Here is a 24,518-nt window from a genome sequence, read left to right as displayed (position 1 = left end):
ACATGGACATGAAGTAGACATCGTAAACCATTCTTGTCTTGCTCGTGTGGAGGCCATGAGGAGGATGTTTATTTTCCATGTGGGCTAAAGCACAGCCCTGTTTTGCCCACCAGAAGGAACATGCTTGGTTTGGAAAGACAGAGCTACAGCAAGGTCTCCCTGAAGACTCACAATCACGTGGCTGACTGAATGTGTCCCTTCTGCCAAAGGACTCCTCCCTTCTCCATCTTCTGAGAAGGAAAAAAAAAAAGTGATTTGGTTTTTGCTGTGGGAATATTTTCAAGTATTGCTTTTGAAGGAGCAATTAAAAATGAATTGTGGGCAGTATTTGAAAAAGAGTGCTTCATTTCTAAAACTATTGAGATAAAGGTTAAATTAAGCCTACAAGAGTTCTCTCAAAAGCAGTTTTGGATAAGAAAGTACTGTGCAAATTGTAGTCACGCGAGACCTTGCCTAAACTAAATACAACTTTCTATTGTGGAGCAATTGGGCTGAATCTGTTTTAAGGCTATTCTTGACATTTAAAATGCCAATCAGAACAGACTACAATTCAGAAGAATTGCAAGAAATGTCAAGTTCACACAGCAAGTTGGTACGCTGTACAGCAAATAGAGGTCAAAATGTTCTATCCAGATCTTTACACTATTTTCCAAATTCAGACTCTTCTTATCTTATTCTCTGCCCCAGGAGGCTAGGCCAATGTCTGTGGGATTCCCATAAATTTCCCAGTGGGGACCTCTGGCAAGAGATTGTAGGGAGAGCAGAGAGAGGTCAGGTGCTTCTCTGGTGTTCACAAAGTGAGGTAACCTTTGGAGGATGGATTCCTCTGCTGAACACCACTGTTCCTCAAACTCTCATTTCAGTTTCTGAACCAGCTCTTCCTTGAGTCCTGCTAGATCTAAGGGTGGTCATAGCTCTCACGCTGCTGTGATGGTTGCCTTTATGAGACAACTTGATTGGGCCACAGGATGCCCAGATAGCTGCTTAAACATGATTTCTGGCTGTGTCTGTGAGGGTGTTCCTGGAAGAGACTGGTGTTTTAACTGGTGGATGGAGTAAAGCAGATGGCCCTCCCCAATTTGCATAGGTATCACCAATCCGTTGAGGGTGTGAATAGAACAAAAAGGCAGAGGATGGTTGCATTAACTCTCTGCCTGATTGCTTGAGCTGGAATATTGATCTTGTCCTGCACTCAGCTGGTTCTCAGGCCTTCAGACCTGGACTGGGATCCATACCATCTGCTCTGAGGCTCTCAGGCCTTCAAACTACACCATCAGCTTTCCTGGGTCTCCAGCTTGCAGACGGTAGATCATGGAACTTCTCAGCCATTGTAGTCAAGTAAGCCAATATATTAAAATAAACTTATATAGATAAATGTACATATTGATATAAAATACAGCTGCACTATCTCTGAGGCAACCCTGCAATCTTCTTGCATACATCAAAGGCTCTCTTTAGGAATAAATCCTCCTTAACTAATTCTAATTTGGCACCTGACTAATAGACTTTGGTATGTTCTCTTTTATCAATAGGTATAAACGATTAAAAACAGAAACAGAGCCAGGCATGGTGGCTCATGCCTGTAATCCCAGCACCTTGGGAGGCTGAGGCAGATGGATCATGAGGTCAGGGGTTTGAGATCAGCCTGACCAACATGGTGAAACCCCATCCCTACTAAAAATATAAAAATTAGCCAGGCGTAGTGGCGTATGCCTGTAATCCCAGCTACTTGGGAGGCTGAGGCAGGAGAAACACTTGAACCCAGGAGGCGGAGGTTGCAGTGAGCCGAGATTGCTCCACTGCACTCCAGCCTGGGCAACAAAGCGAGACTCCGTCTTAAAATAAAATAAAATTAAAAAAAAAAAAACAGAAATAAACCACAAGAAATAGAAATAAATTATGAAAATAGAAATTAGAAATGAATGACAAGAAATGAAAAAAATGGAAAGGAAGAAGAAAATAATTCAATAAAATATAAAGAGAACAAAAAAACACAAAACCTTGGGATAGCCCCTGTTTTCTTTTCTCAGAATAAAAATCTCTGTCCTCCTCAAAACCATGATTCTGACTAGCCTGCAGGTACAGTCTCTGGCAGAAGCCATTTGTACCGGCAGCAGTGGCCCTGCTTGGCTGGGTCAGAGGACACTGAACGAATGGTAAGCCTTTGTCAAACTTAATTTCCACACACTCGGTGTTTCTATTTAACTATTTGTTTATCTGTTTATAACTCATTATTCACATCATACAAAAATACATTCTCATCCTCAAACATTCCAGCAATTTCAGAGTATGTAAAATAAACATTAAAAGGTTCAGATGGCCTCCCATTCTCACATTTTCTTCTTTTCTTCTTCTTCACCATACTTTCCAATGATGATTTTGGCAAATAGCTCTGTCTTTTGTTTATTTTGTAGTGCTCTTACACAAATAGTTAATAAATGTAAACACTTTATTTATTTTTATTTTTATTTTTGAGATGGAGCCTCCCTCTGTTGCCCAGGCTGGAGTGCCATGGTGTGATCTGGGCTCACCACAAACTGCCTCCCGGGTTCAAGCAATTCTCCTGCCTCAGCCTCTCAAGTAGCTGGGATTACAGGCACGTGACACCATGCCCAACTAATTTTTGTATTTTTAGTAGAGATGGGGTTTCACCATGCTGGCCAGCTTGGTCTTGAACTCCTGACCTCAGGTGATCTGCCTGCCTTGACCTCCCAAACTGCTGGGATTACAGGCATGCGCCACCGCGCCTGGCCTAAATATATACACTTTAAATTAAAAATTGGAATATGGTATGCATATATTTTTAGAAAACCGGCTTTTCATTGCACAGAGCTTGCTTCTCATCAGTGAATGTATTCAGAATACATCAGTGGGTGTATTCTCTGCCATATTCTTTTGGGAGACTACATAATATTCCATTAAAAAGATGCTCTTCAATGTAGTTGTAACTAATGGACATTTTAATTGATTTTTCATTTTTTTCTCAATGCCCCATGAATATTTTTGTACATAATATTTATGTAAGTTTTATTGATATATAATTCATATATAAATTGCCCATTAAAATGGTTAATTCAATGGTTTTTAGGATATCCACAGTTTTGCAACCATTACCATGATCAATTTTCAAACATTTTCATCATTCCGAAGAGAAACTTGGCCATTTAGCAGTTACTCCTCATTTTCCTCAACCCCTCTCCTTGGTGCTAAGCGGCCATTAATAGATTTGCCTATTCTGGATATTTTTTATATATTGAATCATACCATATGTAGCTTTTTCTTTTTTTTTTTTTTTTTGGCTTGCATCCTTTTACTTAGCATTATGTTTTCAAGGTTCATCCATATTGTAGCATGTATCAGCATGTCATTCCTTTTTATTATTGAATAATATTTAATTATATAAATATGCCACCTTTTACCAATTCATTCATTGATGGAAATTTGGGTTTCTTCTAATTTTTGAATAATAAGAGTAATGTTGCTAGGAACATTCATGCAAAAGTGTTTGTGGGGGCATATATCTTCACATTTTTTTGTATTTGGGTGTAAACCTAAAAGTAGAATTTCTAGGTCATTTAACTTTTTGAGGAAATGCCAAACTGTGTTCCAAAGTGGCTGCAAGGTTTTATATTCCCACCACCAATGTATGAGGATTCCAATTTCTTCACTTCCTCTCAACACTTTTAATTTTCTGTTTTTTTTTGTTTTTTGTTTGTTTTGTTTTGTTTTTTAATATCCTAGTAGGAGTGAGGTGGTATAGAACTGTGTTTCTGATTTGCTTTTGTCTGACGACTAATGATGTTGAGCATCTTTTGATGGGTTTATTGGCCCATTGTATATTTTCTTTAAAGAAATATCTATTATTTGCCCCATTTTAATTGGGTTATATGTCCTCATATTTTTAAGTTGTAAGAGTTTTTTATAGTTTCCAAATAAGTCTACAAGATTATCCACATCTTAGTTCATAAAACAAGTCTTGAAAAATTTACAAAGATTAAAATCATACTAAGTATCTTTTCTGACCATAAGGGAATAAAACTAGAAATCAATAGCAAAAGGAGAACTGAAAAAAACACTAATATGTGGAAAGTAACACACTGTTAAATAATGGGTTAAGGAAGAGGTCACAAGGAAAATTAGAAAATATCTCGAACCAAATGAACACACGTGTGTTTAACATACTAATTCTGCTTCAGTGTCACATTGAAGGGAAATGTTTACCCTTTCAGATTTTTTTTTTCCAGAAAATAGGTGGGCATTCAAAATTCAAACACAAAATATAAAATACTTGAACTAAATAGAAAAATACTTGAACTAAAATATTTACATTTTAATTTAAAAATTGGAACTGCGAATAACTGCTGCCAAACTCTGCTGACACTTTAATTTCAGCCTGTGAGACACTGAACAGGGAACCCAGTCATGCTCTGCCAGATTCTGACCCACAGAAACTCAGATGGACATTTGTGATGTTCTAAGCTGCTGAGTTTGTAGTAATTTGTCATGCAGCAAATTAAGCAATAAAATAACACCCTAGAAATAAATACTTAACAAAATACTCCCAAAGACAAAAATGGCATTTCATAAGGAAAAAGACATACATGTTGTCTGTGAGATTACATAAAAGATGTGTTTAAGTTTCATATGCAAAAATAAAGAGGGTTAAAAGATTATGTACTGTTTTATAATGTTCTAATGTCAAAATAATATAAAGAATCTTAACATTGGAAGGAATTCAGGGTCATTTTATTAAACTTCTATGCCAATTTTAGAATATTTCTCCATAAATTCTGATAATTATGCAACTAATTACATTGCTTCATGAGAAACTAATTCGTTTTTGAATAAGTTTAATATTTAAAAGATTATTTTTTATTTGGATATTTATTATTTGCCTGTCTGATTCTATTTATTTGTGTTAATTCTGTCTCTGTAATTGCATAGGGAAGGTTTAATCCTGTTTAGTTATGGACAGTATTTCAAATGTTTGAAGGCAGACTCTGTACGTCTCTGCCCCAACCACCAGTTCTTTTTGAGGAGCACATCCAGTTCCCTTATTCACATAATGTCCTCATATTTTTGTCTTAGTGGCTAAACACTCCTTCTGTAACTGTCCGGTTTGCCAATGTTGTCTTAGCCTTTCCTTCTTTCATTTTTAAGAGCGAGTAACAGAGGCTTCCATTTACTATCAATGTTTAATATTCCGTGCCTCCAAAATGCAGTGAGTTAGAATTGTGTGTTGTTTTTCTAGCAACAAAAATTTAACCACAAAAGTAAAAACATCTCCAAGTGACAGTATTTGCATTAACTTGCTTGGAAGTGTTCTTTTTCATTCTGAGGTTTACAAAACCTGAGATGTTAGAAGAAGGTTAGAGCTCATCAAATCCAGTTTCTCATTTCATCCATAAGGAAGCCCTTGCCCTGGAAGACATGTGGTCAGTCTCAGTGCACACAGCTGGGTCGCTGCAGACGACTGCAGGCAGGTTTTCCCCAGTATTTTGAGCTACGCACAGTACAGACAAATCCAACGTCTTTGCAAACACAGGTGTGATGTACTAGTTTTATTTCTTCAATTGACTGATGCAGTAACAGTGTGCTAAAAGCTAGACTCAGTCACATGATTGATCCCCTAATAATACTCAGTGATTTCCTCATAGATTTCTTCCAAGAAATTTGATGCACAGCATGATACTGCATTAATCCTCTAGAGCATCTGTGACTATAAATCATCAGAGGTTGTGGCGCTCAGTTTATATCCAAAAGCCAATTATAAAGAGAGAGAAAATGTGCAATAAATTACTGACATAATTAAACTGTTAAAAAATATCTATTGATATATGATGGACATAATGAAAATAACATGGAAAAATTAAGAAAATTAAGTATTTTGTTTCATAGTGGGATAACTGGTTTTTTATTTCCTTGAAAGTTTTTATATTGCTATTATGAACTATAAGCAAATTAGATAGAAAAAAATGAAAGCTAAATTGAATATTCTATTTACTAGAAATTTCCCAGAGGCCACATTAATTTTACATCCAATTGCCACTTTAACGTCTTCCCCTGTGTTCCTTCCCTACCCAAACTCCTGCTGTTTGCCATCTGAGGTAATGACTCTCCTGAAATTTGTGTTTATCATTCTGATGCTTTTGCAAAATACCATTTTAGCATGAAAGTTTCTAGAAACCTTTTTAAAAGTTCTTATAATTAATTTCTTAACTTTATCAAAATGACATCCTGCTATATTTAACCTTCAGAAATGTGTTGCATTTTATTACTGTATATTGCTAAGATTGAACTGTATGGCTCTGTGTGGCTGCCATGTTGACTACTACATAATATTTCATGTGTGACTGTGCCACAGTTGATTTCTACATTCTTCCACTAACAGGGGTTTTGGTTATTTCCAAGGTATGTCTAACAAAAACCGTGCTGTTTTGAACTTATACGTCATTCCTAATGCACACTTGCAAAGTTCTTGGGAATGTTCCCAGGAAGAGAATTTCCTAGTCATAATAAGATACGCAAATATTCCACTTTACTACATAATGCTACATAATTTACCCAAGTAGTTATATTAATTTACATTTCTATGCACAATATATACAAGATTCTTGATTTATATCATCTGCAAATCTTGGTATTGATGGTTTTCTCAAGTAATGGCAATTTAATAGATATAAAATATTATTTCATCATAGCTTCACTTGCACTGCTTGTTAGAGGTTAAATTTAAATATATCTTTCATATATTTATTGGCCATGTATGTCTTTTTCCTTATGAAATGCCATTTTTGTCTTTGGGAGTATTTTGTTAAGTATTTATTTCTAGGGTTTTTTTTTATCGTGTTATTTTATTGTTTAATTTGCTGCATGACAAATTACTACAAACTCAGCAGCTTAGAACATCATAAATGTCTCATCTGAGTTTCTGTGGGTCAGAATCCGGCAGAGCATGACTGGGTTCCCTGTTCAGGGTGTCACAGGCTGAAATTAAAGTGTCAGCAGAGTTTGGCAGGAGTTATTCGCAGTTCCAATTTTTAAATTAAAATGTAAATATTTTAGTTCAAGTATTTTTCTAGGTACGGTACTACAATGTGCTTTCCCTCAGAATATATTTCATTGACAAATATCTTACAAGATAAACTTATCAAACTGTCTCTATACATTTTTGGGAATATTTTACCAAATTTAGATGCTGCAAAATTGTCAGTCAAACCATTTTCTTTGAGTATTTTTTGTAGATGTTCTTGTGTTTTAAGATTTTTCACTCATTTGGAATAAAATACAAAACTAAACTTGAAAGACTCATTTATAAAAATTAAATATCATTGTTGATTACTTGGATTACTCCATAAAATTGTTACTTCAAAGGTTCAGTGATTTAAAATAAGATTTGTGTTGAGTGAAAAAGAGGAATAAAGCACATTCCATTATGCTATTTTTAATTTAATTGTCAGCTTCTTCACACATTTTGTTGTTCAGCTTCTGAGCTGTGGATATATAAAATATTTGTAAATTTTGTGAACTATATTTTTATTCCAGTTGGCAGAACACTGAAATTTATTTGGAACAAATTATGAATTTTGTGTCCACAATCACTTTCTAGTATATTTCTGCTGTAAGATTTAACTCAACAAATTGTTTTTTCCATGAACGTTGGCACCAACAAAATTCTATTATTATCACGGATACAAGTACTTTCGTATTCATGATTGAACTTTTTAACTAAAATCCTGATAGCATTCACATAATATCAGATGTTTCACCTTTAACGAAATAAAATTCCAAAGACCTACTTTGATTCCATAGATTAGATGAAACAATAAAGCCAGTATTGGAATGAAATACATGATCTATTTGAGGAATCCAATTCATCGATAGAAATCTGGCATTATTCAATTGTTGACCATGTTCTTCTGCTAACAGAAGACAAAACACAGCCAGATGTGGTGGCTCACACCTGCAATCCCAGCACTTTGGGAGGCCGAGGTGGGTGGATCCCCTGAGGTCAGGAGGTCGAGACCAGCCTGGCTAACACGGTGAAATCCTGTTTCTTCTAAAAATACAAAAAATTAGCCGGATGTGATGGCGGGCACCTGTAATCCCAGCTACTCGGAAGGCTGAGGCAGGAGAATTGCTTTAACTCAGGAGGCGGAGGTTGCAGTGAGCCAAGATCGTGCCATTGCACTCCAGCTTGGGCAACAAGAGTGAAACTCCATCTCAACAACAATAACAAAAAAAAAAAAAAAAAGGAGGCAAAACATTTACAGCTATAGCTTCACTTTTTATAGATGCTATGAAAATTTGAACATGAAAGTGAAAACAGCTATTTGATCTAAATGAAAAGCCTTCCTTCATAGCATGCTATGTTAACACATTTCTGAAGATGTGTTCAATTTTCACTTTCAGGTGTGGTCTTCTTACAATAACTCTTAACCTTTGAATTATTTATGTCTTCTGATTCCCCTGTTGTCACTTCTCATTTCCATGTGTTCACCATGAACCCCATGGCGGGAGGTCTGTGCCACTGAATATTCTGTGCAAGGTAACTAACTATCCATCATCAATCTTCTTGAGGAATAGAATTTCTGTATATATTTTTTAATTGAACATAAACGTTTGGAGTTGTTAGCTCATTGTTGCAAAACAAAGTACTTAATTGCAAAAGGAGATAGTGTTGCCAAACAATATAATAAATAATTATAGATTTACCCTACATAAGATGAGAAGAATGCCATAACAAGCATGTTCAGGCTATTTACACTCTATAAAAGAATTGGTTTACTTCCATTTCCCATGTATATTTCACATACACCTGACCCTTAATTTCCCACGTTTAATGATTGTCCTCACTAGGAAGCAGCCTGGTGTACCAACTAGCTGGTACACCAAATGTGTGGCAAAAGTGGCAGGGCCAAGCATGTCCCCACCATCAGGAGAAGTTATCTGTCCCTAACTGTTTGTGTCTCGGCACACACAATTGATCAGCTAACCCTGCAGGCATGCTGTTCCTCTAGGGGAGGTGCTAGTCACGTCCTCTCTGGAAAAGATTGTAAAAAGAGAGGCAGTTTATCACAGGTCGTCTCTCAGACTTAAAAACACATGTTACAATGAGATTTCTGCTTAATTGCACACACTGCGAGATGAGACCACGAAACAAGCTAGAAATACAAAAGAGAGGTTTATCAAATTCATCCTGGATAAGCAGAATTCAACTATTAATAATATTTCAATAACAAATAATCCACAAGGTAAGCTAATTGGAACATGACGCCAGATGGCAGGGAAACTAGGGCTATCCTGGGCAAGTCAGAACAGACAATTACTTTTTTGAAAGTTGATTGTTGATTTTCTATTATAGCTTTTTATTTTCACAATTTTACCTCCTCCTTTTTGCTTTGAGTTTATTTTGCTTTTCATTACTAATTAGTTTAGTCATTTTGCCCATCAATTTTTAGCTTTACTACTGCTTACTATAAATACTTAAGGCTGTAAATTTCACCTAAAGCGCTGCTTGTACTGTCTCCCACAAGTTGTCATTAACCCAGCTAGTGTTGATAAACTCAGTTTGGTAGTCGTTTTGACAATGCCTCTCCCCACAAGTGTCCGTGGCCTGATAATGCCTGGAGTGAACAATCACATTAGTGATGATTTCTCAGCTTGGAGGGAATAATAAACAGGCAGGCAATGAATTAACTGGAATCCAGGCAGAGGGAATGTGACATTTAATGTTCACATTAAATATAAAAGTTTATTAAAATTTGCTCACATTGAAAAACACTGACATAGGTTATACCCACCCCCTGCCAACACACACAAGACATACACATACACAATCCAGACACAATTATGTTGCTAGTGTCAGCTCAAAATTATTAAGCAAATACTGAAAGGTAGATAAGTTCCAGAAAATAGCAGAGGCTAGAAAACATTTATAAAGCTCTTAGTTGTCATGGTAACAGATAAACTCTGGTATCTGAAATTGTAGAAATCAGAAATTAAACATTTGTGTGACACTGCTTTTCTATAGTTTTCCAAGGGATAAGAGGGAAACTTTTCCAATTAGGTTGTTCCAGGGTCTTCTTGAGTTTGGCAGATGGCTGTTGCAAAGATATTAATTGAGGTTGTAGGACAAGGGATCAGAGGATATCTCCGTTCCTAAAAGAAGTGAGCAAGTCTAAAGGCAGAGACTGACTTCTGGCTTAGGCAGCCTGCAGAGCTGGTGCTGAGTGAGCCATAGCACACGGAAGCTGAAGGCATTGCTGCTGTGTGATTCATCTCTCATGCATTGCTCACAAGCTGCAGATGCATCCCATGGGTGCGGCTGCCTGCTGTGTCCCTCCCCTTGCTCTCCGGGACTGTGGCTTTGCTAATGGAACAATCAGGATGCTTTTTCTTCCTTTTTTCCTGTCTGGGTCTTTGTCAGCATCTTCATCTTCTGAGCAATGAGGCTGCTGCTCGGCGGCTCCAGAGACACCACCTCCTATGGGCATAAAGAAGAAAGTTTGAAGTTCTAGCAAAGGCACATTTTTTTTTTTTTTTGCCTCCACCACTGCACGACCCTTCAAAATCTGAGCCTTAGTCAGGACCCCTTCTGGATGTTCCTCAGTCAGATGGCCATCCTCCTCTTGAGCAAAACTGGGACCCCTGCCATGGGGGCATTTTTCTTTCTTTCTTTCTTATTTTATATTTTATTTTACTTTAAGTTCCAGGATACATGTGCAGATTGTGCAGGTTTGTTACATAGTTACACATGTGCCACGGTGGTTTGCTGCGCCTATCAACCTGTCCGATAGGATTTAGGCCCCCAGCGCATTAGGAATTTGTCCTAATGCTCTCCCTCCCTTTGCTCCCCACCTGCTGACATGTGCCGGTGTGTGATGTTCCCTCTCCATGTCCATGTGTTCTCATTGTTCAACTCCCATTTATGAGTGAGAAGATGAGGTATTTGGTTTTCTGTTCCTGCGTTAGTTTGCTGAGGATAATGGATTCCAGCTTCATCCATGTCCCTGCAAAGGACATGATCTCATTCTTTTTTGTGGCTGTATAGTACTCCATGATTTTCCATTAGGCCTGCTTGACTCTCACTGAACACCCCTAGGGAATGTCTCTGCTGTAAGGGCACACAAAAGCCTTTAAATAAAGACCAGCTTACATAATCACATTTTAGCATAGCAGCTCTTGAAAAATTATACCATTTTCTGGAAGACTATTTTTTGGGGAATATAATGGCATTTTCATACAAAAACACACTACATGAATACTCTATAAAAAGTACTATTTCAACACGACAGTTTCAGGCAAGGAAACACTTACGAATTTATTCCACCCAGCATTTTCTGGCCAGAGAGCATCACATGGTTGCGTTTGTGCCATGTGTGATGAACGTGATGAACACAAGGTGCTTTGCTCTACCTAGGTGAGCCCAGTCATAGAGGGGGAGGATCCGCTACGATTTCCAGTATGTGTACAAAGTGTGTTCTTTGCATGTTTCCAGGCACTGAAGATGTTTTTCTTTGCTCTAACTTTAGTTTTAAATGCTGTCAGGGTGTAAGACAACTATAAACTGCACGGAGATGGGAAATTATTGAAGAAATGGTGCAAAAAGAAGTATTTACCTTCCAAAGGGTAAAATTCCCCATGCCCTCCTCCACCATGCCCCACTCACTATCATGCCTTTTTCCTGTGTAGAATACAATCAACTGTCATTCAATTACAGCACTGAACAGACTCTATGTTGCTGTTTAGTACTTGTAACTGGAGTCTACTATGTCTGTGAATGTCTTTCCATTGCCAATCAATGTATGTTTCCTCTACATGAAATAGTTTAGGATATCTCATAATTTTTCCCATTAAAATGAGTGGACCTATTTTTTCATACAGCTTTTCACTTAGTGGTGGGATTTTGAGGAACAGACAATTGAACTATAAGTGTATTTGACTAACTATTAACAACCAGGAAGCACAGTTGTTTTACAGGCCCATCAGGGCAGAGGTGGATGCAGAGGCTAGTGAGTCATTACCCTTTCACAGGCTAGTGGAGAAGGGGTCCTTAAGGTTGCTATGGAGTCGGTGTCCTGCAGAAGTTAAACCAGTCTCTTAAGTAACTTCACATTCTTACTTAGGACCTTCCTATCCTGTCCTGTGCCTCAGATGTTCTTGAAATTAACTCTTGTCTCTCCAGCTGGTTCTCTCCCTAACCATGACACTCTTACATCTGATTATTTTTTATTGGTTTATGAATTTTGTTGTTAACAGGCACGATCAAAACTATTTATGTGTTGAAGAAGGAACAGTGTTTTATTTTCCATCTCTGTCCTGACCTCGAGGAACAGTGGAGCTTCCATTTGTGCTGAGGCAGTAGGTCCTCATCCCCTGCCGAGGGACCACCTGGGATGTGACAGCCACCTGGAAACCCCGTGGCCTCTAAAGACCCTCTCTTTGTGGCCAAAGTTAGGGGGACAGTCTTCACTAATCTATTTTGATTTTTTGTATCTTTCAATTGTGGGTGGGAGAGAGATGTCAGTTCTTCCTGCCATATATAAAAATTGTGATTCCCACCCACATCCAAGTGCTCAGGAAAGTGTAGCCCTTTATTTTTTGTTTCTGATCTGTACTTTGTTATAGGCAGTCACTATTAGCCTTTGGACCTATGTGCTCCTTCATAGCCACAGGAAGCAGGAAACTGCACTTACCGCATCAAGCTTCCTCCCGTGCCAAGGTCTTTCAAGTAAAGGTGCCTCATCTTAAGGTAACAATTCCATTTTTCAAAGCATTTTCATGCATTCCCTTTATCGTCTCTGGGAAGGTGAGGGAGTTCACTTTGGGCCCGGCTCCTATGGAGAGCCAGGAAGGCTCCGCTGGTCTGTCACTGGGTCAATGTACCCTGAGGGACTGGCTTTTGTGGTTTGCATCTTCTGCTGAAATTCACGGTCTGGTCATTTGCCTCCAGTTGTCACAGCTCTGCCCTGCCTATAACTTGTCAGTTTAACCCCAGACCTGTCTTGTCCATTGCCTGTGCCAACGCCACAACATCCCACCCCACCACTCTGTGCCAGGTTGTATTTTCCCAAAAAGGTCACGTCCATATATATCCCAGCCCACAGCTCTTTGCTGATGAAGAGCCTGTGGTGCTCCTCCATTGAGAGATGAGGTCTGTGTTCCTCCCCTTGGGCTGGTGCACCTTATAAGTGCCTCATCCAACAGAATGTGCAGGGGACGACACGACGTGACCTCAGAGGCTAGGCCAACCAAGGTAAGACAGCTTTCATCTGGTTCTCTCTCGGGAAATGTGCCTTGAATGACCTGAGCTGGCATGTAAGAAGTCCAGCCACCCTGGAGCCACCAGGCAGGAGAGACCACAAGGAGACAGGAGGGGCACCCAAGGTACCCACTGACCCAACCCCACTGCTCCCCAAGAATGAGCAAGGAGTTTCCAGAACAGCCCAGCCACCACAGCAGAGATGAGCGGTCCCCACCAAGCTCTTTCCGGATTGCAGATTTATGAGAAAAAGAAGTTCAGTTGTCTTTTTAGCTCATTAAGTTTGGAGGCAGTTATACAACGTTGATAACTAGCACATCCCTCAGATGGTACACAGAAACCTCTGGGTGCCTGGGACACCATGTGCAGGGAGCCAGCCCAGTTGTCAGTCTCTCTAGGGACATTGCTCCTCCAACATTACTACAGCTCCTGGATAGGCAGAAAGTGGAGGCATTGGGTGAAGGTACCCAATGAGAAACACCAAGCCTGCCCAGGCCATGCAGGCAGAAACATGGCCTTGATCCTGAAGCTCCCGATTCCTTCAAGCCTCCCTTGATGTTTCTGTTACTTCTTGGATCCAGGGTTCTGCCCCAGAGAGGGATGTCCAGGACACATGTATCCGCTATGTGCTCCATGCCGAGTATCATCAACTTTCCTCTTCCTCATTCACATCAAATCCTGAATTCCCCTACCCACTGCACATCCAGCGCATATTGCTCCAATGTGAAAGCTTTGTTTTTGGTATGTGAAGGCCGAGTTTGGACATGTAGAATTCCTTTTTACTTCAAATCCTGGCTGATTTTTAATTCACTGTCCTGCTAGACACTCAAAATTCTCCATCTCTCAAGCTTGGGGAATGGCTCTGTTATTCTCATTGGTATCCGGCTTTTCCCAAACAAAGGCCGTGGTTCCATTGGTGGGAACCCACCTCAGGAAAATAATATTCACAGGACATGAAAACACAGCTGACACATTTCAGAAAACATACTTCCTGCTACACCAATATCTACTTTCTTTTGAGAGTTGGCGACTGATATTTTATTATTTTAACTCATTGAAACAGAAGAACTGCAAGGCTCACCAAACCAAAAATGTCGCCTAACACAGTTCCCTGGAACAGTGGAGATAAGAATCCTGGTGCTCAGGGTGACACGTCTCCCAGTGGTCTGCATGGATGCTGCTGAAGCCACATTGTCACAACCCTCAGGTATAGCTCACAGACACCGTGACATGGAGTGGACTCCGACCCTCAGAGTGGAGCAGATGCCCGTGGCGCTGTCCTTGCTCTGGGGAGAAATGGCTCTTATGGGGTCTCTGTAACTTCCTTTCCTGCCTGAGGTAGAATTGGAGGTGAAAGGCCCTCCCTCTTCACACACAGCAATGCTCTTGCTCTCCAGTGACTCCCAGATTGTTGCACCAGGACCTCTGAACTCCTGTCATTAACAAACTGCCCCATGCTCCCAACCCCTCCCAGGCTTCACCTCCTGGACTTCACGGGTCCCAACTCTCCTCTGAGGATCCACCTCCCTGCAGCCTTCTCAGGCAGAAGCTGGCCTGACCTCCCTTCCCACCTACTTCCAGGAGCGGACACAAGGTTGAGTTTAATTTTTTTCCAGTTTCTTCCCCACCCTCAAACAATGCTGCTTCAGGTTCTGGCCACTCTTTTCTTCACTTCCTCCCTGATTTTCTCCTGGACACTCCCTGGGCACCTTGTCACCTGGCATGAATATTGGTGGGCAGCAAGCACAGAACCCTTCTCTCCTTGGTCCCCTGGCTGCCAAAAACGGTGGCCTCCTCTTGGCTGGAGGCTCCCACAGCTAAGCCCCATGCTGCTCTGGGGACGGCCTGTGGAGCCAAGGAAGCCGCGCGGCTGGGTGGAGGGAGCGGAGCGTGTGTGAAATATGAGGGGGCGAGCGGGCGGGGCTGCAGGGGATATGCCATCGCAGGATTTTCAGCAAGTCCATGACAGGATTGGGTGTACATTGTAAGCAATAGCCCTGGCTTCTCTATGGGAACTGAATTATAGAGAGAGAAATGACAGAAGACAGGGCCAGCTTGGAGTTTTTATTGTTTTTTTGCTTTTTTTTTTTTTTTTTTTTTGAGACAAAGTCTCGCTCTGTTGCCCAGGCTGGAGTGCGGTGGTGCAATCTCAGTTTACTGTAACCTCCGCCTTCCGGGTTCAAGCAATTATCTGCCTCAGCCTCCCCAGTAGGAGTAGCTGGGATTACAGGCACCCGCCACCACGCCTGCCTAATTTTTGTATTTTTAGTAGAGACGGGTTTCACCGTGTTGGCCAAGCTGGTCTTGAACTCCTGACCTTGTGATCCACCCACCTCGGCCTCCCAAAGTGCTGGGATTACAGGCGTGAACCACCGCACCTGGCCAACTTGGAATTTTTGAAGAGCAGTCCCTGCAAGAGATGAGGGAGGCTCAGGAAAGATAGATCAGATTGCAGGAGCCAAGAGGTCAACGTCTATTTCTCCTTCACTACACCCTTCATAGCCACTCCATTGGCAAGCACTGTGGATTCCATTTCCTTATTTTTAGCTTTATTAAGGTATAGTTGACAAATTTTTAAAATGTATACGTTTTGTCATACAACATGATGCTTTGATGTATACATGCATTGTGAAATGATGAAATCTGCCAATCAACATAGCCATCCCCAATGTTCTATTCTTTGTCTCCTACTGTAGCTCTGCCTGCAGGTCCTTAGGTCAAATGGTGATGCCTAGGGGGCATCAGGATTTCTCTGTGCCAAGGGAACTGGAGAATTGGGGCTGCTTTCTGCTTCCCAGGTCTGACCTATGCATGTTGGTGCTTGGCTGCCTCTCACATCCCCTCTCTGTGGTGACCTCCGCATTACCCCAAACAGCTGCAGACAAAGCAGTAGGCCTGGCTCAGCTCCATGTGGCTGATTTGCTGGCGGGAGAAGCCATTAGGAGCCACTTAGGAAAATGTTGAAGTGACAGCTTGGGGTGGGGTAAACAGACATTTTTCCATTTAGCCTCTTCTCCTGCGGTTACAAGGGACTGTTCTGAATCGCACACAGCAGGGTCTGTACAGTCACCAATAAATGGAGCTGCAGGCAGCATATTGCAGAACACTGGAGTTAGAATACATCCTAGAAAAGAGCTTTGCTTCCCAAAATCTGTGCTTCTTCAGCACCTGGGATCAACAAACACAGCCTGGAGGCTGCGTGTCATCAGGACACATAGCTGGGAGATGCTGACAAGGCCACTGACATTTTTGCCTTGAGGACATTTGTTCAACCCCAGGCTATAGGAGCAGCTGAGGAAACTGCCAGGTAAAACCTCCATGGTGAAAACGATCTCTCATCATTCCTGCTACTAACAGCCTCCTTGAAGGATGCTCTACCTTAAACCCCTCATTAAAAAAAATTAAAACCTCACACTTGGACTCCCAAATGGTTGCTGCAGGCTTTGACCATCTACGGAATTTTAAAAAATATACATCAGGACTTGAAAAAGTCAAGCTGGTGGCTAATAAAAAATAAAACGTAGTAGTGTTCTGACAGGAGGCTGACAGTGTGTATTATGAGTGGGCTGCCTGACTCTCCACTCACGAGTTACACTCAGAACAAAACTATTAGTACGGATACAGAGCTATAAAGTGAAGTGCAGGCAGAGAACAGGCCTTGGAATTCAGTCTGTAAAGCATGTCTTTCCGCAGAGCCCTTACTCCCACACACAGTGTTTACTAGAAACAAAAGCATGCTCCGGTAAAAGAAATGCTTTTTTGAAACAAACAGAAAATGACTAGTAATGGATGGAAATAGGTGGAAAACATTTTTTCTTTGATCCTGTTCCAAGAGTTAGAAAAAAGTAATTTAAACTCCAACATGTGTATCTAGATTATTTCCCTCTTTGTAAATCCCAGAAATCTTTATTTTCTTTATATGAAGGCTGTACATCTTTTTTCAAAGTGGTGGTCTGAAAATAGAGACCAGGTAAGTATTGTGTGTAGCCCTGAAAGGAATCTGATATTGAAGACAGACCAATGGTCAAACTTAGACAGGTCCTGAGAAGCCAATCCCTGCCCAGCAGAGTTCACAGCTCTGTTCTATTCCTGGCTTAATCATTTCCAATTGGTGGAAGTTTGGACAAACTGTTTAATCATTCCAGCCCTCAGTTTCCTCCCCTGTAAAGTGAATGAGCGTATAGCTCCTACTTCATGGATTATTCTGAGGTTAACAGTAGGTCACACGTGAGTTGTGCAGAACACAGCTCTAAGCACATCATGCACAGGCTTTTTGGTGTATCATCTTGGCTTAGCTACAATACAGTCCCAGAACTCCCTTCCTAGTATGTTTCTGGTTAAGGCAGGCTCCAAGGGATATTCCCTTGTGAGACCCGGAGGAAGCAGCCCATCGTGTAGCCTGCAGGCATCTTCTCCCAGGCATTCAATCAAACATGAACCTAGGTGCTGCTGTGAAGGGACTCCGCAAGTACCATTAAAATCCCTCATGGCTTGACCAAAGGTTAATCCAAAGTGAGATCATCCAAGTGGCTTGACAGAATCAGCTGGAGTCTTTAAAAGAGAGTTTAAGCTCCTTGATCTAGCAACTCTGAAAAGCAGCTGCATCTGAAATTGCTCTTCCATCCTTCCATATTCTCCTTGCTGACTGCTGCCCGTGGACAACAGGCTTAGCACGTGCCTGTCAGGGTGTAGATGGCTGACGGCATTCCCTCCCTGCCTGTCCTGGGACCACAACTGCATCGTTTCATTTCTGGTCATCAATCTGTTGATGTAATAAGTTCCTTAATGTTTTACCATACACATGTACATAAATACATATACCCTGCAGGTTCCTCTTATCTGGTTGAACCCTGACTGCTAGGCATAGCAAGAAACGTCCACTGTGTATGGTGTATATATTTTTTTGAGCTACAGCTACAGCTATCTTTTCCCTTTTACTTTTTTTTTTTTTTTTTTTTTTTTGAGAAGGAGTTTTGCTGCTGTTACTGCCCAGGCTGGAGTGTAATGGTGCAATCTTGGCTCACCACAGCCTCTGCCTCCCATGTTCAAGTGATCCTCCTGCCTCAGCCTCCCAAATAGCTGGGATTACAGGCATGCACCACCACACCCAGCTAATTTTGTATTTTTAGTAGAGACGGAGTTTCTCCATATTGGTCAGGCTGGCCTTGAACTCCCAACCTCAGGTGATCCGCCCGCCTCGGCCTCCCAAAGTCCTGGGATTACAGGCGTGAGCCACCACGCCTGGCCCCCTTTTACTCTTGTAATCTTTGTATCTAGAAGTCCTAGTGCAAATGTAGACCTCCTATGGGAACGTGAAGTAATGGTTAGCTCTTTGAAATGGAGTGTCTTGACGTGCGATTTCCAGGGGCTCCATAGCACTGTGTATAAGCTATACATTCTCATGATTTCATACAGATTTAAATAAAAATCCAGGTTCTGCCCTCAATTAATTGTGTGACTTTGGCAATTCTTAATTTCTGTTTGTTGGAGCTGATGAGGCTGAACTAACAGTGTGGTTATGAACACTAAAGGAAGTAATGTATATAAAACACCAACACGATGTGTAGCACAGAGAAAGCTCTTTGAACAGTAGCCGTGTTATTGGTGCTGCAGCTGTTGATTCCCTCAATACCTTGGTGGGGGTAGAATCTACCCTTCAGCTAGTAAATGTTTAATGCTTTATTTTGATTTCCGTGGATTGGGGAAAGTGGTGAAAATGCTATCTTCAGCATCTTTTCAGCTCCATTACATGTCTCCAAAGGGCTGGGTCACATTTACTCATGAGAAAGGAATAGAACCATAATCATTAACAGAACCTCAGAGCCAAAGCACTCATAGAATTAAGCCATAAACAGCCCATAACAGGGAGCCCACGACAGTTCATAGCAGCAGAACAGATCATGGCAAAGCTCTTGTATCCACTGTAATGGGAGAAGTGGCTGATGTGACCGATTTCAGCAGGTCAGAGTCAGCTGTGCACACACGGCTTGGTGATGGTGGCTTCACCATCTACAGTGGGCAGCCTCTGCATGTAATGTAACCTCATCTGCAAGGCCTAAGCTGTGCTTGAGCAGAAGACAATGAGTGAGAACTTGTGTCATAAGTTACAGATTTAGCATTCAAATTCCCGCTATAAAATAGCTATTTTCTACTTTCACTCTAATAGAGAACAGAGCCCATTTGGGGCAGAAACATATTATTTTCTGCCATATAGTTCTAGAGTCCACTGTTACAGTTTATGATACCCTGTTTATTTCCTGTTAAACTTTGTCCGGCACTGGAAAGAATGAATTGGGTAATTTCTTTCTGAATTATCAGCATTATACAAAGCCATATCTGTACTTTTGAATACATTGTTCTACTTCATTATAAGACTCAAGAGAAGAAAGACTGGTAGTTTAAAAAATTTTTTAAAAATCTTTCCTGGAAATGTCAAAAATCATTTACATTGAAAAGCTGTTGGTATACCAAACCTTCGTAGACGAGTTGAGGAGGTTTACTCAAAATGTTTCATAAAATTTGATTTAGATTTTAGAAGTCAAAGCATGAAATGAAATGAAATGGTAAATAGTTTAGCTAATGTCTATGGTACTTTGTTAATAGCTGTTAAGCGATTTTCTAATGTCACATTACATTAGTAAATTTATGTTTGCATCTAACTCGTTTTGTTCACGAATTAAAAAGTTGACTGTTTAAACAAAATCCAAGAGCCTGCCCCTCCCATACTATGACACTGTCTTTTCCCTTCTTCCTTAAACTTATGTGATTTAGATGATGGAGCTAAACCAAGAGTTTGACATTTAGTTAACATCTTAAAACTCACTAATAGAAGAATATCATTTCTAGGCCGGGAGCGGTGGCTCATGCCTGTAATCCCAGCACTTTGGGAGGCCGAGGCGGGCGGATCACGAGGTCAGGAGATCGAGACTATCCTGGCTAACACGGTGAAACCCCGTCTCTATTAAAAATACAAAAAATTAGCTGGGCATGGTGGCATGCACCTGTAGTCCCAGCTACTCGGGAGGCTGAAGCAGAGAATTGCTTGAACCCAGGAAGTAGAGGTTGCAGTAAGCCAAGATCGCGCCCCTGCACTCCAGCCTGGGTGACAGAGCAAGACTCCACCTCAAAAAAAAAAAAAATCATTTCTGTTAGAAATTGTTTCCCCCACCCCCAGCACCCCTCCTCCTGCAGGTGTTGTATGTGCTAAATATGACATTCTTCAGCTGAAACACATGCAGTGCAGGACCGTTTGGTTGAGTCAAATGAGTCTACAAGGAGAAAGAGGTTCCTCTCACCCCCACTGCCACCCTCAGTTTCCAGAAATAATCTTGAGTGTTTCCTCTGCTATTTGCTTCTCTTATTTCACCATTTCCTATCTTTTCGTTGTAGATATTATCAGCTGACTTCCTTACATTAAAGACGAAGATTTTGCTGTCTGATACTGTTCACCCCATTGCACCCCTAAACCCTCACTCTTCCTTTGCCCACAACCTTCTCATTTCTATGGCGTAAGAAGGGGAATTGTATGGAATGAATGGGCCTCCATCCGGGGAAGGCAGGAGGAAATTACTTTATACTCCCTCACTGCTCCTTCAACCCACGCTGCAATTTTCTCCTATTCACTCCTCCTTGGAATCTAGAGTAACCGCAAAATATTTCACATCATTTTTAGATACCAAAAAGAATTCTGGTTACTCTATGTCACCCAATAAAATTCACGATGAAAATGTTTAGTTCAGTATAGTAGTCAGAACTTCAACAGAGTTAAAGCCATGCCTCCTCTTCCAGGACAGCCAGACTGCAGTGAGAAAGGAAAACAGGGTCTGACCCCTCACTTTCTCTCTTCTTTGTCCTTTTCTCTCCTTTTTCTGCCCCTCTCCCTCCAACCAGGAAAAAATACAGCTCCCCTGTGGAGTAAAACATTATTAATCATTTGGAGAAGGTTAATTGATGGATAAGGGTCTTGCTGTACTGCCATTGCTAGAACTTGTCAGCTGATTTCCAAGCTTGGCAGGTATCTCTGTCTCTGTCTTTGTCTCTCTACCTGTCTCTGTCAGTCCCTCTGGTGACTTCTTCATGGATTTTCCCATTGAAAATAACTGACTCAGCCCCTTGACCTGGGTGGTGCTTTGTGCTCAGAGCTCCTTTGACCCACATTTAATGCCTTCAGCTTCTTCTGCTAAAATAACTTTCTTCTTGGGTGAGTTCCACTTGAAACCATCATTAGACTTCCTTCTTCTTGAGTAGCTCATATCTAGTCCATTGGAAATGTACATTTATGTTAAGAAAATAGGCCAGGTATGATAGCACATGCCTGTAATCCCAGCACTTCGAGAGGCCAAGACAGGAGGATTGCTTTATCCCAGGAGCTTGAGATCAGCCTGGAAAACAAAAGGAGACTCCATTTCTACAAAAACTTAAAAACTAGCCAGGTATGGTGGTGCACTCCTGTAGTCCTAGCTACTCAGGAGGCTGAGGTGGGAGGATCGCTCATGCCCAGGAGTTGGAGGCTACAGTGAGCTAAGATTTCTCCACTGCACTGTAGCCTGGGAAACAGAGGGAGACTCTGTCTCTTTAAAAAACTGTTTTACACTTAGAAATATATTTTTTTTTTTTTTGAGATGGAGCTTCACTCTTGTTGCCAAGGCTGGAGTGCAATGGTGCCATCTTGGCTCACTGCAACCTCTGTCTCCTGGGTTCAAGTCATTCTCTTACCTCAATCTCCTGAGTAGCTGGGACTATAGGCACGTTCCACCATGTCCGGCTAATTTTTTTGTTTTTAGTAGGCCTGGCAAAGTGGCTTAAGCCTGTAATCTCAGCACTTTGGGAGGCCGAGGTGGGTGGATCACCTGAGGTCAGGAGTTTGAGACCAGCCTGTCCAACATGGTGAAACCCCGTCTCTACTAAGAATATAGAAATTATTTTGTTTAAAGTAGGTAGCATGTTCTCTGAATGTCAAACGAGCCTCAGTCCACCCAGTCATCTTATCCACATGCTCATTTATCATGCTTTCTAGATACACCCCACTCCTTAAATGCTCTTTGTGCCAGCCTTATCATCTCACTGGCTCCTTCACAGATTAATGAGTTGAATCAAATCTCTGATGTGCGTTCATCTATGTGCTTCTATGGAAGTCATGCTTCAGACCTTTTAAAAATTATATTCTATCACCTGCATCTGTAAGTGTACACATCCCATATAAAGTGCTTCTTTTCTCTGAATGTCCACAACTTCTTACTCCGAAATTTTTTCAAGTATAAGCTCAACACTGGCCAATTGCCTCCATTTAGATTCAAGGAAGCCACTCAGATCTCTCTGATCAGACTTCAGGTCTCTCTAAGCTAAGCCAAGTGGATATGACATTCTTCTTCCTCCCTGTGAGAGGTGAACATACTCCAGTCCTCTAAATACATCACCAAAAACTTATTTCTTGTATGCCTTAGTTCTAAGGTCCTAAGTTAGCAACACATTTGATACGGTTTGGCTCTGTGTCTCCACCCAAACCTCATCTTGATTTGTAATTCCCATAATCCCCACGTATCGAGGGAGGGACCCGGTAGAAGGTGACTGGCTCATGGGGAGGGGGGTTTCTCCCATGCTGTTCTCACGCGATAGTGAGTGAGTTCTCATGAGATCTGATGGTTTTGTAAGAGTTTGACAATTCCTCCCTCACATGCTCTCTCTCACCTGCCGCCATGTAAGAGTGCCTGCTTCCCCTTCCCACATGATTCTAAGTTTCCTGAGGCCTCCCCAGCCATGTGGAACTGTGAGTCAATTAAACCTCTTTCTTTTACAAACTACCCAGTCTCTGGCAGTTCTTTATAGCACTACGAAAATGGACTAATACATTATATATACTTTGGTTGTTGCTAGGTAAATATTCAAGGTTTATAGTACAGAGGCTTTGTAAATATTATTTACAACTGAGCTAATTAATGACCTACATAAAGTTATGTTGAACTATTGTCTTTTTTAGTTGCAATTGAGAAGTCCTATGTCATTCAGATTCTTACAAAGTTATCTATGTGAGCTTTTCTTTTCCTTTTCTTTAGAAGATTTTATGATCTAGTCATTATCACTAATGGTCTGAAATTATACATGGGGAAATTTTAGACTTTTCGTTCTGTCTTTTTCAGTGGCTCTTTTATTTATTATTTTTATTTATTTATTTTTTGAGACACAGTCTTTCTCTCCCCCAGGCAGCAGTGCAGTGGTGTGATTTCCGCTCACTGCAGCTTCCACCTCCTACGCTCAAGAGGTCCTCCCACCTCAGCCTCCCAAGTAGCTGGGACTACAGGTGCGTGCCACCACGCCTGGCTAATGTTTGTATTTTTTGTACAGATGAGGTTTTGCCACGTTACCCAGGCTGGTCTCAAACTCCTGAGCTCAAGCAATCCTCCTACCTCAGCCTCCCAAAGTGCTGGGATTACAAATATGAGCCACCATGCACAGCCTCAGGGATCCTTTTAAATCTGGAAACTCATATGCTTTTATTGTGGAGAATTTTCTTTAATGTTTGCTTTTCTATTTTTCCTTTTTTGTTGTTTTTAACATTATGAAATACTGAGTGTTTAGTTGAAACCCTTAGAAATATTATCTAATATTATTACTTTTCTCATATTTTCCATGTCTGTTTCTTTTAGCCCTGACTTCTGGTAGATTTCCTTAACTTTAGCTTGCAATTATTCAATTAGATTTTATTTTAACGTATGGGTTTTAAAAAAATAATATGTTTTTTTTTGCATGTTTTTATAGCTACATGTTCTTGGTTCATACATTCAATCTGTTCTTATTGAGAATATTAGTTACAGTTTTAAAAAGTCATTTTGTTCTGTTTCATGCAGTTTGTTTCCTCTGAGTTTCTCCACTCTGGTCCTTTCAGCTGGTCTTTCTTCTCAAATGCCTGCTGATCTCTGGTTATCTCCCTAGTTAAGTGCAAGGCATGGGAAGTGTTGCTTTCCTTGCTGGGCATCTCCAGCCCCATGGTTGGAGTCAACTTTCTTTCATGGAGACAACTTTCTTTTTTTTTTTTTTTTTTTTTGAGATGGAGTCGCACTCTGTCACCCAGGCTGGAGTGCAGTGGCAGGATCTCGGCTCACAGCAACCTCTGCCTCCCGGGTTCAAGCGATTCTCCTGCCTCAGCCACCGCAACCTCTGCCTCCCGGGTTCAAGCGATTCTCCTGCCTCAGCCTCCCGAGTAGCTGGAACTACAGGCTTGTGTCACCACGCCCAGCTAATTTTTGTATTTTTAGTT

Source organism: Pan paniscus, chromosome 11, assembly GCF_029289425.2.
Source record: "Pan paniscus chromosome 11, NHGRI_mPanPan1-v2.0_pri, whole genome shotgun sequence".
NCBI lineage: Eukaryota > Metazoa > Chordata > Mammalia > Primates > Hominidae > Pan > Pan paniscus.
This window is presented reverse-complemented; position numbering follows the sequence as displayed.